The 17,215-nt window shown below is 48.0% G+C and overlaps 1 protein-coding gene across 1 annotated transcript in view; it reads left to right on the top strand.

The window, feature by feature from the left end:
* MYH9 (myosin heavy chain 9) overlaps window positions 7,655-17,215 on the top strand; it is an 85,445-nt gene continuing 75,884 nt past the window's right edge. The window contains exon 1 of the mRNA XM_018048283.1: window positions 7,655-7,815. The gene's annotated coding sequence lies outside the window, so the exon portion shown is untranslated. The remainder of the gene's footprint in view (window positions 7,816-17,215) is intronic.

The raw sequence follows: 17,215 nt of genomic DNA, 5'->3' as shown, positions 1-17,215 counted from the left end.
ATGTTTTCAACTCCTCTGGATAAACACTGAGGAGAAGAATTGCTGGATGATATGGGCAATGGCACCCCACTCCAGTACTCTTGCCTGGAAAACCCTATGGACGGAGGAGCCTGTTGGGCTGCAGTCCATGGGGTCGCTGGGAGTCAGACACGACTGAGCGACTTCATTTTCACTTTTCACTTTCATGCATTGGAGAAGGAAATGGCAACCCACTCCAGTGTTCTTGCGTGGAGAATCCCAGGGATGGGGGAGCCTGTTGGGCTGCCATCTATGGGGTCGCACAGAGTCGGACATGACTGAAGCGACTTAGCAGCAGCAGTAGCAGTATGGTGCTGCGATTCATGGGGTCGCAAGGAGTCGGACACAACTGAGCGACTGAACTGAACTGATGCTAAGAGTTTGCTGAGTTTTGTTAGAAGCCACAACACTGGCTTCCAAAGTGGCTTTGCATGCCCACCAGCAATCAATAAGGGTTCCAGTTGCTCCAGATCCTCACCTGCATTTGGTGTTATCAATGTTCCAGATTCTGGCCATTCTAACAGGTGTGTAGTGGAGGCTCATTGTTTCCATTTGCTTTTTTCTCATGATATATGATGTGAACATCTTTTCATATGCTTATTTGCCCTCTGTATATCATTTTTCTGTTAAGGTTTTTTTGTCTTTTTTTTTTTTTTTAATCATGTGGTTTGTTTTTTTCTTGTTGAGTTTTAAGAATTCTTTGAATATTTTGGATAGTAATCCTTTTTCTGATTTGTTTTTAAGACAGAGAAATCCCCAAGTATGGTTATAGCCGGATGAGCTGCCAAGACATTGAAGAGAAAAAGAATTAGCAGGAACATAAACTATGTATACAGTATGACTTGAATTGTATTTCTTTATGTTATTTGTTATCAGTTGTTATTGTTAATACAAATAACATATACATGTTATTTATGTTATATGTTATCAGGGCTTCCCTGATAGCTCAGTTGGTAAAGAATCCACCTGCAATGCAGGAGACCCTGATTCGATTCCTGGGTCAGGAAGATCCACTGGAGAAAGGATAGGCTACCCACTCCTGTATTCTTGGGCTTCCCTTGTGTCTTAGCTGGTAAAGAATCCACTTGCAATGTGGGAAACCTGGGTTCGATCCCTGGGTTGGGAAGATCCCCTGGAGAAGGGAAAGGCTACCCACTCCAGTATTCTGGCCTGGAGAATTCCATGCACTGTAAGGTCTATGGAGTCACAAAGAGTTGGAGATGACTGAGTGCCTTTCTGGAGAAGGCAATGGCACCCCACTCCAGTACTCTGCCTGGAAAATCCCATGGAAGGGGGAGCCTGGTAGGCTGCAGTCCATGGGGTCGAGAACAGTCGGACACGACTGAGCGACTTCACTTTCACTTTTCACTTTCATGCATTGGAGAAGGAAATGGCAACCCACTCCAGTGTTCTTGCCTGGAGAATCCAGGGACGGGGGAGCCTGGTGGGCTGCTGTCTATGGGGTCGCACAGAGTCGGACACGGCTGAAGCGACTTAGCAGCAGCAGCAGCAGCAGCAGTGCCTTTCATTTTCATGTTATTTGTAACTTTTAATTTTATAGAGTCACAAACTTAAAGAAATTTGTAGCACTAGGACAAAGGACTCCCATAAACCTTTTATCCATTCTTTGCCCATTGTTTATAGTTTGCTTCAGTTTTACTTTATTATCTTCCTTTTTTATTGAAATACATACTTAGCGTCAGCACAGCACAGAAGTCTTAAGTGTACAAATCAATGAATTTTACATGTGGAGACCCAGTTGGAACTACCAACCAGATTGAGACACAGAACATTCCAGTACTCCAGAAGTTTCCTTTGGTTCCTCTCCCATTCACTAACTCTCTTCAAAGAAAACCTCTATTCTGGCTTATTTTACTAGAGTTTGATTTTGCCTGTTATAGAACTTCACAAAAATGGAATCATACAATATCTACTTGTGTGTGTGTGTCTAAACTCTCACTTAGCAGTGTGTCTGTGAAAGTCATTCATTAAAAAAAATAATAACAGCTTAAGATATAAGTTATATACCATAAAGTTCATCCTTTTAAAGAAAGCAATTCAGTTGTTTTCTCTTTTTTTAAAATTTATTTTTAATTGGAGGATAATTGCTTTACAATACTGTGTTGGTCTCTGCCATACATCAACATGAATCAATCATAGGTATACATATGTCCCCTCCCTCTTGAACCTCCCTCCCACCTTCCACCCCATCCCACATCTCTAGTTTGTCACAGAGCACCTGACTGAGCTCTCTGCATCATACAGCAAATTTCCACTGGCTATCCATTTTACATGTGGTAATATACATGTTTCCATGCTACTTTCTCAATTTGTCTAATTTCTCAATTTAGTGTATCAGAGAGTTGTGCAACCACCCCCACTATCTTATTTCAGAATATTTTCATTGTCTCAAAAAAAAAAAAACCCTCATCATACCCATTAGCAGTAAATTCCTATTGTTTCCTTTCCCCAGCCTGTGGCAACCATTAGTCTATCTTCTATCGCTAAAGATTTGCCTATTCTAGACATTTTACACACATGCAATTATATACTATGTGGTCTTTTGTGACTGGCTTCTTTTACTTAGCATAATGTTGTTAAGGTTTGTCTATCTTGTAGCATGTGTTTGTGCGTCATTCCTTTTTGTTGCTGAGTAATATGCCATTGTAGGAATATACCACGGTTCTATTCATCCGCTCATCAGTTCATGGATATCCGAGTCACTGTGTTTTTTTCACACATGATACTAATTTCTGCCTTTTTATTTCTGTATAGTAGTCTACTGTATGAATATTCTCAGTTTATCCATTGTACTGTTGGTAGGCTTTTCTCTTCCTTGTTCTTGGCCATGTTAAGCTGCTATGAACATTTCTGTACATGTCTTTGTCAGGTGTGAGCACTCACTTCTGTTGGGTATGTAGTTAAGAGTGGAACTGTGGATCACAGGTTATATAAGTATAGTGTGTTAGTTGCTCAGTCGGGTCCGACTTTTTGTGATCCCGTAGAGTGTAGCCCACAGGGTTCCTCTGTCCATGGAATTCTCCAGGAAAGAATACTGGAATGGGTTGCCATCCCCTTCTCCAGGGGGATCTTTCCAACTCAGGAAAGATCTTACCTGAGCCACCAGGTAAACCCCTATACAAGTATATTCAATGTTAGAACATAGAGCCAAACACTTTCCCAAAGTGGTTATAGAAACTTACATTCCCATCAGCAATTTATGAGAGATTGAGGAAGTCCCATCTTCGCTAACACATGTTATGTTAATTTCAGCCATTCTAGCTGGAGTGGTGCTAACTCATTGTGGTTTCAACTTGTATTTTGTGATAACTAATGAGGGTTAGCACCTTTTCAATTTGCTTCCTGGCTAGTTATCCTTTCCTATGTAGTACTCATTCAAGTCTGCCCATTAAAACAGAAAAAAAAAATTGGGTTGTTTGTCTTTCTCTTAACATAGATGTTCTTGATAAATTCTGGATAACACCCTTGCTTTGTATATATGTATTATAAATATTTTCTCCCAGTCTATGGTCTGATTTTTCACTCTCTTAAATGCATCTTTTAATAGATGAAAGTTCTTTATTTTAACGAAGTTGAATTTAACAATCTTTTCCTATCATTTATACTTTTTGTGTCTTAAAATTTTTTTGGCCTAATTCAAAGTCATGAAGAACTTTCTTTTAGAAGTTTCATGTTTAATTTTTTACATTTAGGTCTCAGATTCATCCTAAGCTATTCCTCTCAATGGTATAAGAGAAGGAGAAAAAAAAAATCTATTTCAATGTGTAGATAGGCAGTTGATCTAGCACCATTTATTAAAAAGATCATCTCTGGGACTGCCCTGGTGGTCTAGTGGTTGAAACTCTGTGCTTCCAATCCTGAGGGTGTGGGTTCTATTTCTGGTTGAAGAACTAAAATCCCACATGCTGTGTAAGGTGGCAAAAAAAAAAAGAATAAATAAAATGAAAAAAAAAAGACCATCTTTCCCCCTTATTTACAGTGGCACCTTTGTAATAAATCAGATGACCATATACATGTTGATCTGTCAATTTTATTTTAAATATATATGTGTAGAGATTTGAAAGGGCTTCCCTGGTGGCTCAGATGGTAAAGCGTCTGCCTGCAATGTGGGAGACCTGGGTTCAATTCCTGGGTTGGGAAGATCCCCTGGAGAAAGAAATGGCAATCCACTCCAGCACTCTTGCCTGGAAAATCCCATGGACGGAGGAGCCTGATAGGCTACAGTCCATGGGGTCGCAAAGAGTCGGACACGACTAAGCAACTTCAGACTTCAGTCTGAGAAAGATTTGAAGGAAATAACATTTGTTAATAGGTGCTATAGTGAGTTTGTAAGGTTGTAGATATTTTTGATTTATTTTTTAGTATTTTCTCTACCAACCATGGGCTGGCTTCCTGGGTGGTGCTAGTGGTAATGAACCTGCCTATCATTGCAGGAGATGTAAGAGACGTGGGTTCAATCCCTGGGTTGGGAAGATCCCCTGGAGGAGGAAATGGCAATCCACTCCAGTATTCTTGTCTGGGAAATCCCATGGACAGAGGAGCCTGGCAGGTTACAGTCCGTACATAGGGTTGCAAAGAGTTGGACACAACTGAAGCAACTTAGCACTCATGTATACCAACCATAATACTATTTTAATACTCAGACAAAATAGATAAAATATTTTTCTAAAATACCACCAGGGTGTAGGTTCTAGGAGACAGAGGAAGGGTTAGGTCGGACAGTAAGCAGGAGGGTTTCCTGAAGTAGGAAGGTATCCAGGCTAGTAGATGATGAGGAGAGAATTCAGAGCTCAGCTGACAGGCCTTCCATCTTCTTAGGGACCTCAGTTTTCTGGAGAAGGTGGTGTAGGAGGTTGAAGGTGAGGAAAATTGATATGATCATCATTGATAATGCTCTGTTGTTAAGTACACACTGCTTGCTGCTGCTGCTAAGTCACTTCAGTCGTGTCCAACTCTGTGTCCGACCCCATAGACAGAAGCCCACCAGGCTCCCCTGTCCCTGGGATTCTCCAGGCAAGAACACTAGAGTGGGTTGCCATTTCCTTCTCCAATGCATGAAGGTGAAAAGTGAAAGGGAAGTCATCGCTCAGTCGTGTTTGACTCTTAGCGACCCCATGGACTACAGCCTACCAGGCTCCACCGTCCATGGGATTTTCCAGGCAAGAGTACACACTGCTTAGCAGTTTATAAAACACTTACAGGCCCACTTCTCCTGTGTTCTCCCCAACAGTCCTGCAGGCAAGGCCCTGTGATTACACTCATTTTATGGATAAGGAAATGGATGCTCTCTGAGTCTTGTTCAAGCATCCACTTAAGACCATTTTATGTCAAGCCTTGTGTCAGTTCTGGGTCCACAGAGACATTTAGGGCATACTTCCTATCCGCTCTCAGGCAGCTCCTAGCTCAGGCAGAGGAAACAGTAAGTATATGGACAATTAAAAGCTAATGTATTAGTGCTCAACAGAATATTACTCAGCTGCAAAAAGGAATGCATTTGAGTCAGTTCTAATGAGGTGGATAAACCCCTAGTCTATTATACAGAGTGAAGTAAGTCAGAAAGAGAAAGACAAATACTGTCTATTAACACGTATATATGGAATCTAAAGATGGTACTGACGATCCTGTTTACAGGGCAGCAAAGGAGACACAGGTGTAAAGAATAGACTTTTGGACTCAGTGGGAGAAAGAGAGGGTGGGATGATTTGAGAGAACAGCATTGAAACATATACATTACCTTATGTAGAATAGATAACCAGTGTGAGTTTGATGCTTGAAATGGGGCACCCAAAGCCGGTGCTCTGGAACAACCTAGCGGGATAGAGTAGAGAGAGAGGTGGGAGGGGGTTTCAGGATGGAGGGGACACATGTATGCCTATGACGAATTCATATTGATGTGTGGCAAAAACCATCACAATATTGTAAAGTAATCCAATTACAATAAATAAAGTAAAAAATATTAAAAAAAATCTAGTGTGTTACTGCTATCAGAGATAAATGCAAGATGATGTTGGGGTGAGTCTCTCCCAGTTTTAGAAAAATTATACAAGCTATATATGCTGCAAAGAAGAACTATTAAACTCATCTTGGTGTGCTTTTCCAATTATTACTTTATGATTAATTATCAGAAAAATTGATCAACTTACTTTCTCACCTGTAATCTCTAAATCTGGCTGACGGTGGACATTTTTTATTCTTTTTAAAAAAACTTCATAGGTGAAAAATGGCATTCCATGGACATTTTTATTCCTTCTTTTTAAATAGACCGTTCCTTTTTGGACCATTTTTATTTTAAAGCATTTGGGGTTTACCTTATGGGTGCATATTGTTGATATTCACATATTGTTGGTAATTCTTTGTCACAGAGTTGCAAAACCTTTTTTCCAGTTTTGTCTTGCCTATGGATCATAATTTTTTTGAAGCTCATTTGGAAGCTAGTTTAGTCATAGTAGGAATAACATTCCAAAAGGAAAGAGTAATAAGAAATTTTCCCTCTTAGATATAAAATGTATTATAGAGCTACCATCCTTTAAGTGTTGTGGAACTGGCACAGGAACACACAGAAAGACGAATGGATACAACCCAGAAACAGATCCAAGAATATATGAGTTGGTAGGTGATGATGGTGTGTGGACAGCTGGCTATTACAAAAATTATATTCTATTTCTTTCCCACTCCAAAATTAAAATGAATTCCAGATGGATTAAAAATGTAACAAAATCTTTTTTTTTAATGTAACAAAATCTTTTAAAAATTAAAAAAAAATTCTGTAATCCTCTTGTTGTGGGCAGTAACACACACACACTGCGCTTTGCCAGCCTGAAGAACCCCAAGAAAACATTTTGGAAAAAATATCTGAAAGGAAATGTGCGAGTTAACCACGTGGAGGTAAAGAGGCTCAGAAGGGCACTCCAGGCTGAAGGAACCCACCGGAGCAGATGTCTGGAGGCTGAAAGACTGCAGCGTGCGCACTCCAAAGACAGGGTCAAAAATGGAACTCAGGGCGCCCACAAACGGATCCGAGGCTTGAGTCCAGGTCCGCCCCCACAGGCCATCTGCATTGTAAAATAGCACTTTTCCCATATATGGTACTTAATATCTGTTCTGGTATCAACAGAATGACATGGGTCAGGGAAAACAGCTCGCGGGGCGGAGTGTCAGCAGCCCGGACTTTCTCAGTCGGCTCCCGCCGGGCCTCGCCCGGAATCAGGCAATGCACCAAAATCCCTGCCGGGATCCGCCGAGACTCTACTCCTCCTGGTTGGATTGTCTCTGTGTCAATCCTTCTCCTGGAACCTGGCGGTTCGTTGTGCCCGCCTTAGGGGGCGGGGTTCCCGCCTAGGAAGACCGGGGGAAGGTGGAGAGGGTGGAGATGGGGGCGGATGGGAGAACGTATTCCCACCCCTCTGGGCCTATAGGTTCCACCCACTGCCTTTCCACAGGTCAAGCTGTCTGTTCATCATGAGCAGCAGCTGGTTGGAGTGGGTGAGACAGCTCGGGGCGGGCTCGTCTCTTCAGGCTCCGCCCCGCAACCGGCGCCGGGCTCGGAGTGGGCGCGCTCTGAGAGGGGCGGGGCGGCAGGGCGGCGAGGAGCAGCGCAGGGTGCGGTGAGGCGCGCAGATCCTAGCTGTTCCTGGGCAGGGCACTGAAGGCTGAGCGAGGCTGACCTGCTGCAGCTCCCGCCTCGCGCGCTCGCCCCACCCCGCCGTCGCCCGAAGCGCTCGAGGAAGCCCTCTCGGGAGAAGCAGCGCCTGTTCCCCGGGGCAGATCCAGGTTCAGGTGAGCGAGCCCCACCGGCGGGTCCCGCCCCGAGCGGGTGAGCGGGGGTGGCGGGGACCGGACGCGTGGAGTCTGGGCGAGCGGGCCGATGAGTGGTTCTCGGGCTCCGCGCGGCCGGCATGGGCTGGGGAGAGCGGGCTGGGCACCCTTCACAGAGGGGCCCCGGGACCCCCGCGTGGATGCTCGGTGAAGACGCCGACGGAAGCCAGACCGGGGAGCCGAGGAAGGCTTGGGGCCGGGCGCTTCCCGGAAACCCTCCGTACCCCTTCCCTGCCCTCCCGCCGGCGCACTCCGCAGCCCGGGCACCCGGGAGCCTCGACCTCCCCCTGCCGCCGGGGCACGCGCCCCGCCCTCGCCTCGCCCAGTGCCCAAGTTGGGCAAACTTTTTAACCCCTTCCGGGCAGCCTCTGTCCCTTGGACACAGCTGCTTGGGCGAGGTTCAGGTGGGGGGTTCGGGGCTGCGGCTCCTTGGGAAGTTTCCGGGCGTTTTCGAAACGGGGGTAGCGGGCAGGCGGGGACCGTTTGGCAGCTGTCAGAGCGTCCTCCCGAGTCAGAATCGGACAGTCCTGCAGCAGACATTGCTCTTGGCCGGGTTTCCGCCCTCGGCTCCCGACTTCCTCATTCGCCCGGGTGCGATCGGCTGGTCGGAGGAGGGGGACCGGGAGAGGTGCTGCCGGGTACTTGGGAAAGGGGACCCGGCGGGGATCCCGGCTCGAGACAGGAAAGACTTCCCCCTCCCTCACAGATCCACATCCTTTGACTTTTGGCCTCTGCTTCCTGGGAGTGGAAGGCCCGGGAAGGCCCGCACCAATCTCCGCGACCCCGGCGCGCACCTGATTCCAGCGCACCTGCGGACCGCCACAGCAGGGCGAGGGCGGGGAGAGCTGGGTTCTGCTCCTAGAGGATCCGGGCTGGGCTATTGCATCGTGCCCGTTTGGGCCAGATCCAGGGTTTTCTACTTACCCCGCTACCCCCCGCCCCCCGCCCCAAATGTCTCCTTTCAGGATCCTGATCTCTTGCTGTCCAGGGGAGGACTTCACCCCTCACCCCCCACCCCCCCTGCGCCTACCCCCAGCCCCCGACCCGGGCCTGCACTCCCCACCCCCGCCACCGCGCCCCCAAGAGCCCAGGTGTCTCAGAGACGGAGTATCTTCCTGGACTAGGTTGCAGATTGTCTTGAGGTGTGGGGGCAGGGTGAGCACCGGGGCTGCTATCTGCGGCCCCACCCAGCTGGTGTGGGGAAAAGGTTCCCGGGAAGTCCCAGGTCCTATGCACCGGCGGATTTCTCTCCGCTGGGCAGTTGAGAGACCCAGCCGCTTCTGGGTTCGCTGCACCCTTTCCTGGGCTTAACAGGATTGCAAAGTAACTGTTGAGTAACTGTTGAACTGGAAGAACCTTAGCGCCTTCCTGCAACACTGTGGCCATTTCTGAGTGCTGTCTGAACCTGTAACCTCACCGGGTGGTTTATTCCCTTTATGGTAAGAAGGGAGGCTGGTTTAAGGCCTATTTAGACAGTCACTTGATTAATATTAGTCAATTTATATACAAGGCTGCTGGGAGTGGGGGGAGGGTACACAGATGTGTAATTGAGCAAATATTTAACTGGCTCCTCTGTGCCAGAGACTCTGCCAGGTGGTGGTGGGGTGTGAGGTTGAGTAAGACCTGGCCTGTGCCCTGGGGCATTTAGGGGAGAGCCAAGACAAATCCGTAGATGACTCTAAGGTGAGGCGAAGATGACAGAGACCCTAGAAGGGTGCTGTGAGTCATGGGATTGGGAGAAAGGAGCCAGCCCGTCCTGCGGAGAGCCCAGAGGCCTCTGCCTTAGGGGAGTTTACAGTCCTCAGGGGGAAATAGTGGCCCAGTGACTGAAATACAGAAGCTGCCTGTGATGAGTGTCTCAAACAGGCCTCAGACAAAGGATTTGAGGAATTCTGAGAGGGGCCACTTCTGTCTGGGATGAGAAGGGAAGCTGCCTCGAGGAAGGAGGACATGGCAGGTTTGCCAAACCGAGGCAAGCATTCAGTGTTGGAAAGTGAGGACTCATTTACGATAATTGAGGTGTAATTAAAAACGTCAAGAGATTGCTCAGTGTAATTTGAGAGCCGCTGTGCCCCCCAGATGGCTGCAGGGTGACACTAAAAGAGCTCTGTTCTTCAGATTCAGCAAGTCCCGGCAGTGCCCATGGCAGATCCAGGTGCTCAGATTGGCAGGCAGTGTCTGGGGAAGGGCAACTCCCAGAGGTGTGTTCTGTGGGGCTCCTTGTCTGAAGGGCAGGTGAGGGTAGAGGAAAAGAGAGGGGCAGGGCTTTCTGACTTTTATTTTTTATTTTTAAACTGTTAACCTAAGGGGTTGGAGATGGGACAACTTCCCTCTCACTGGATGAAGGACGCATGTTAATCACAGCCTGCCTCTTGCCTGTTCTTGCTCCAGAAAAAAACAAAACACGGATCTGTTGGCTTTTTAAAAGGAGAAAAGCACACTCAAAAAATGCTGCATTGTTGTGTCGCCTGGTGGAGGGTATTGCTAGAAGCCAGGCTAACTGTGCTTTCTTCACTTCCTCTTCTAGCTAATCCTTCCATAAAGTACTTAAGACAGCCCTTACCAGCTTGACATCTTTATTTCAAAAGGAGAGGAGGAGTTGGCTGTTGTTTTCCTCTGAGCCTGGCCCTACCCTTCTCTTGGTGGGGGTGGGGGCGGTGGGGAGGGGTGGCGGAGAGAAACCCCAGGCAAAGGAAAAAAAAAAAGAATCCAGGCCTTGACAGCTTCCTCCCAAGCATCATGTTCCAAAAATATTTAGAATAACAAAATCTGTGTGTCGTCTTAATTAAACAAACCTCCTAATTTGCTGAGCATAAAACAGCATCTCTGCCCACAGGGGCAGGAAGTGCATTTTCCCTTTGTGCAGCCCCAGAGAGTCACTGCCTCTTGGCTTTAACCCTTGGTGTGCTGAGCCCCTGGGCTTAAGCCCTCTGGTGACAATGGAATGGAACCCTGGCTGCCCCCTGGGAAGCAGTAGGCTTGTGACTTAATGGGATCCGGTTCTTCATGAGAGCTGGGAAGAGTGGAGTCCCGAGTTTTGGCACTAGACAGCATTCAGATCCTGACCCTGCCACTTATATGACTGTAGGCAAGTCACTTAACCCCCCAAGCCTCAGTGTCCTTATCTGTAATACAGGAGTCATGATACCCATCCTACAGGGTTAGATGTGGGAACTAAAAGAAATTAAGTATGTAAAGGGCCTGATGCATCGTGACTGTGTACGTTTTTAAGAAAATGTATGTGATCAGTCTTCATGCCCTGGGTTGTCAGGTAAGGAGACAGGATAGGAAGGGTAGATGGTTCTCCTGGCTCCTAGCTCAATGCTCTTTCTGCTTCTAAAAATGATGTGCTGTGTGTGTGTGTTTGCTTATGGACCACAAAGCTTGAGTGGTAAAAACAGATGGTTCCGGGGCCCATCTGCTGATGTTCTTGGTGATGAGCTTGTGCTCACTAGCCTTGTTGCAGGGCCCCGGCTCAGGCAGAAGATACACAAGCTCACTGTGTTTCAGTTCTCAGACACAGCTTCCGTGGTCCAGGGGAGAGCTAAGGGGTGACATGGAGGTACACTGGACCTATTGTCTGGAGGCCTGGCTTCTGGCTCTGGCCCTGGTTGGGGGTACATTTGATTTTGCTAGAAGGCACGTACTGCTTCACAGAGACACCACACCAGTTTACGTGTCTGCCAGTTATACCCAAGAGAGTTTGGGAAATTGAGACATGCAGGAATTTAAATTTTTCCATAATGCCCCAGTTTCTTAAGTGCCATTATGCCCTACTGATGGGGTCTAAGTTGTAACAACTCTCTTTATAGAAGGTAGTTGGGCAATATCTGTCAAAGCATAGTCCTTCTGACTGATTTCTAGGAACTCACCGGCAGATAAACTCAAACATGCAAAGGGAAATGTCCAAGGATATTCTTTGTAGCATTGTCTAGAGAAAGACAGGAAATAAGCTAACTGCCCATTAAGAAGGTCAAATAAATCATGGTACAGCTGTATAGTGGGAATCCTTGAAGCCCTTAAAAAATCGAGACTGAGTACCTATAGGTACTGATTGGGCATGTTCTCCAAGATATATTTTAAGTGGATAAAACTTGATACAAAATGGGATACATGTTGCTCCCTCCTGTGCGAATCATTGTATGATGCCTCCGCTCTGTGCATGGAAAGCTACAGAAACCCAAGTAACAGTGGTTGCCTCTAGAAAGGGCCCAGGAAGCCAGAGCCTGCGGTGAGCATTGCTTTTTCCACTAAATGCCTTTTTACATGTGTTGACTACTTACATAGCCAGAAATTGAAATTTTTGTTAGTTTTACTAACAACAAAAATAAGTGGTTGGCTGGCCAGTCTTGGGGTCTCTGCTTTTAAAATGCATTGCTTGAGATCTCAGATTGCATACTGAGTGCCTGCCACGTGCAGGGGAGGAGGAAGGGTCTTAAAAATGGACTGAATTGCTCTGTGGTTGGAACATTTTGGGGCCTGTTTTCTTCTCCATGATGTCATATTATCACCAGACTAACCCCTTTAAACAAATGTCTACTCTGATCCTTTCCCTTGTTTCTGGAAAATGGTAGGTGCTTTGATTGCCTTTTCTCTGCTGTATGAGAAAAGGAAGCCCGCGGGACGTGTCTGGAATGTATTCTAGGAAGCCCTTTTGCCAGCTTTCCCACAATCCCCCTGGCTCCACGCTGTCTACTTGTCCTTTCCTGGGGAATCCATCCTGACCAGGAGGCCAGACCAGACCTTTATTCTCTTGGGTCTTCCTCATTCGTAAACTTGGGGTCATTGCAACCTACCCCATCTCCAGTTGTCCCTTAGAGATCTGGCCTGTGGTTTTTACGTATTAATAACATTGGAAAAGCCCAAATTCTCAAGAAAATGTGATCAGAGCGGGATTTTGAATTGGAGAGCCCTGCTAGCCTTCTCAAGAAGGGCTGCCATAGCCTTGCACAGTGTGAGCCCCAGAGAAGACTCAGGCTCAGCTCACTCCTGAGCTGGCTCTTTTCTGTAGCGCAGCTGGTGGAAGACCCCTTTAGGGTCACAGGCAGGCCTGTGTCCCTGCCAGGCAGCTCTAGGCCTCTTGAAAGGTGATGTGAGTCACACATGAGTACACACAATGAGCCTGGGTCTAAAATGGGCCTGCCACCCCATGGGCAGGTGGTTTGAAGGCGGGATGCCAACCTGTATCTGCCCCCTTCTCTCTGCCCCCACCTGCCCCTCAGGCTTTGATGGCACCAGATATTTGGGGAGCAGGTGGGGAGCTGCCCTCTTGTGTCTGATGCAGGTCTCTTTAAAAAGTAACTGAGGCAGGCAGGCTGCTGTCAGAAAGCCTCAGGCCTCTATTCTGCTGACTGATGTCTCTGGCCTGAGGTGATTTCAGCACCCGGGGTGGACACAGCACACCCAGGCCTAGGCAGGTGGGCCAGAAAAGGCTCCTGGCCAACCGTTGGCTGAGGGCCAGGCCATCTAGGGAGATCTCACGACAGTGCCCTCAGCAGCTGTCTTCATCTGCAGCCCTGGGTGGGGAAGCCTTCCTCTGTGGCTGGAGAGACCCTTGCAGGGTCTTCTGGAAGTTGCCACTGAAAGGTGTGGCTTCCTGCCTGGGCAGGTGGGGCTGCAGCCTGCAGGGAAGTTGAAGTGCTGTTGAGTTTCCCCTCCCCTCCCTCTTGAAGGTCACTTCCTTGGTGCCTCTCAGGGTGCCTCTCACTTCCTTGGTGCCTCTTGGTCCTTATGGTTCTTATGCTGCTGCCCAGAGGAACAGGGGGCTTCTGCGAGGCGAGTCCCTCTCTTACCTCCATGGACGTTATTTTGGAAACTTCGATCTCATGTTTCCTTAACTCTAATTCTGAATGATGCCCGGCTTAAAAGAAAAATCAACAGGGACTAACCTTGTGGTCCAGTGTTCCAGACTGCCACCGCAGGGGGCGCAGATTCCATCCCTGATCCAGCAACTAAGATCCCATACACCAAAAAAAAAAAAAAGAGAGAGAGAGAAGTCAGCAGCAACAGCACAATCTTCCCTACTGAATTTATGTAGGATCGTAGAGTGTCTGAGATGGAAGGGATCCTGTGTGTATGTGCTGAGTTGCATAGTCATGTCTGACTCTGTGACCCCATGGACCATAGCCTGCCAGGCTCTTCTGTCCATGGGATTTTCCAGGCAGGAATACTGGAGGGGCTTGCCATTTCCTTCTCCAGGGGATCTTCCCCAGCCAGGGATCGAACCTGTGTTTCCTGCATTGGCAGGCAAATTCTCTACCACTGAGCCCGCTGGGAAGCTCAGAAGGGATCTTATAATTTTCACTCCTCTCACCACTGCGCACCGCCCCCCGCCCATGACAGGGTTGAGTCAAACTCAGTCTGAGTTGGTAGAAAGCTCTGGCCCCTGGTTTCCCTCAACCCCAGTGCCTTTCAGAATCACACGGCCTCATTTAAAAGTGTTTCTGAGCTGTTATCATGCCTTTCCTCGCCTTAACACACTGTTCAGCCCAGCAACACGTACTTAGCTCCTTTCATCTTTGCTTAAGTCTGTTCTTCCACAGCCTTAATCGTTTTCTTTTGGGGGCTGGGGGCGGGGAGGGGCCTAAGAGTTAAGAAATGGGGTGGGAAGTGGTTTGAGTTTCTCTGAACTTCTTCCAGTTGGACAGTTCCACTTGGGCTGGAAGTTCCTGCGGCTCAAAAATCAATATTTCACATGGGGCAGCGCCAGGCGGTGGGTGGGCCACTCAGAGCCACATCGGCTTTCCACTGTCCTGCAGCTAGTCCTGGTTTCTAGTAATTTTAAGTCACTTAAGGTCTTGGGTGATCGATTAGTTGTATTTTCGATACAAAACCCATGTAGAGGGAACCACACCAGGGCTTTGGGCTCTGGCAGAGCTGGGACCAGACCTCTGCCTTTGCTCCTGCTAGCTGTTAGGGTGGAGTCTCAGCTTCCTCATTGGCCACATGGAGATGCTTCTTTTATAGGCTTGTTGTAACTTGCATAGAAACACACACCAAGTGGCTTAGTTCTTGTCCTCCTCTTCCTCCCCTTTTCAGGTTGTCACCAACATCCTCTGTCTTTGGGTGGTAGGAGATGTATGTTCAGGTTTTAAAGATTTTAAATTAAGCCTGTCCCTTAATGATAAGGCATGGTGAGATGACTGAGGAACCTGTGGGAAGATTCCTTGAGCTTGGAGACTGAGTTTTTCTAAGCCTATGACCTTTGCATTCTTCTTCCCAGATCACACAGTTCAGCTGGTGACGCAGATCTGAACCAGTTTAAGCATTTAAAAAAAAGCTGTTACAAGGCTGCCAAGGCACCTTTATTTCTAGTTGTCTGGTGTTCAAAAGCCACCGAGTTTCCTGTGTTTTGCATAAGGCCCTGGGCTGGAGAAGGCAGCTTCCTGTCTGATAAACATAAAGAAGCATTTGGAACCATTTGGGTGACTTAATCTAATTGGGCTGAAATGGGGGCAAAGGCTGAACTGGGAGGTCAGAAGTAGGGTCTTGTTTCATCTCTTTATCCACAAGTCCTCATCAGCACCCTGCATGGACTTGATCCCTCGTTCTGCTTGCGTGAGTGGAGTTCAGGTCTCACTGGTACTTAGCGGTAAGCTTGGGATGTGAAGCCCTGGGCAGCCGAAGCTCTAGAATGCCACTTAGTGATCTCTCTGTCTCACAAAAGGCGGGTGCTCAGTACTTATCTGAAAATTCCTGGGATAGGAAAGTTGTTAGCAGGGAGCTCTTTTTCTTTTTTTCCTGTTGCAGAGAGCTCTTTTAAAGTTTTTGTCTATTTTTTAATATTGAAGAATCAGCTATTGGGTATTGATCCCAAATTTCTTGGCCAAGTCAACCATCAAAGGACTCCTTCCTGCTGCATGACCTTCCCTGTGCTGGAACGGCTGGCCTTTAGTGGGAACAAGGGCAGAGAGCCTGCCTCTGGTCAGGAGCCTGACTCTCTACTAGGGAGTTGGGAAATGGGGACAGAAACTTGGGACATGAGGCGGCTTGTGTCAGCTTGAGCTTCCTGGAGGCTAGAATTGCCTGGTGGGGAGGAGGGAAGATGGGGAAAGAAGGAAGGAGCTCTGGTGGGGGGACGCTGGCTGGGAATCAGGATGTCTGGGCTGAAGTCCCAGCTCTACCAATAATAAAAATAATAATAAGAGTGAAGTCTCATTGACCACTTGCTACGTACCAGGTACTGTGTTAGTGTTTTTACATGATTCTCTTATTTAATTCTTCCCTCATTTCTGGGAGGTAGGACGTTTGCCCCCATTTTACAGATGAGGAGACTGAGCCTGATTCACACTCTTGTGCTCTGACCCCTGTGTGGCCTTGCAGATGCCCTTCACTCCTGGGCTTGCCTGTTGTCATTTGACAGTGAAGGGTTGGACTGGTTCCCAAGCCTCCTCCCTCACCTGTGGCCAAGAACTAATGAGAGGAGCAGAACTTTTGGAGCTGCGGCGGAACTGGGCTCCTCATCCGTAGTGCGGTTGGCTGCTTGGAGCGAGGTTGATAGTGTTGCCTTGGCTACTGACTTCACCTTTAACCTCAACCGGCCATTTTTCAAGTGTGTGTGGTGACCCCCGGCTGCTGTGTCTGCCTGCCATTGGAGGGGCCCTGGCTGGTCACTGGGAGCCAGCCAGACAGAGAGCCTGCCACCATCTCCGTAGTGGGCGCTTCTGGCGTCCACTTGCAGAGTGCATTCCTTCCTGCTTCATGTGTCTGTCTGTCTGTTCATTTGGCAACCACTCAGAGCTTTACAGTGTGTGCTGGGTGCTTGACTGGGCTCTGGAAATAAGGAGGGGAAGGAATCAGGGACTCTTGTTTCCAGGAGCTCTCAGCATCCCACTAGAATGCTGCGGGCCCAGGGGGGTCTGAGAAGGCTTCCTGGAGAAGGCGGCATCTGAGCTGGTTTGCAAGGTGGGGACGTGGCACAGCATGTCCAGGGAACAGGGCTGGGACCTTGTTCAGTTGCTCAGACTTCAGCGGAGCTTTGTATAAGGGTGGTTCAGGTCACCAAGGCCCTCTGAGTCACTCTGGGCTACTGATTTCCTTTCCTCGTAAGAGATTTCCTTTCCTTGTAAGTAGCTCTGGGCCCCAGCCCCATCTCGAAGCCCCTTAAGCAGCCCAAATGGCCCAATAAGGCTTGCTACCCTGTGCCATTTCCTGGGAAATGTGGGGGTGCAGGATTCCACTCCCAGGGCCTTAACCTCTGGATGCCGGCTGGGAATTCTGCCTGTGCCCTCTGGTTATGTGGTCAGCCAGCTGAAGGACTTGGGATGAGATTTTTTACATGGAGTGTTGAGAGAGACATAATTGTTACTGGAATCAGTTCCTTTTTTAAAGGAAAAGAAAAGGGGGTGGAGGTTTGTTTATA

This window comes from Capra hircus, chromosome 5 (assembly GCF_001704415.2).
Source record: "Capra hircus breed San Clemente chromosome 5, ASM170441v1, whole genome shotgun sequence".
NCBI classification, from domain to species: domain Eukaryota; kingdom Metazoa; phylum Chordata; class Mammalia; order Artiodactyla; family Bovidae; genus Capra; species Capra hircus.
This window is presented reverse-complemented; position numbering and strand designations above follow the sequence as displayed.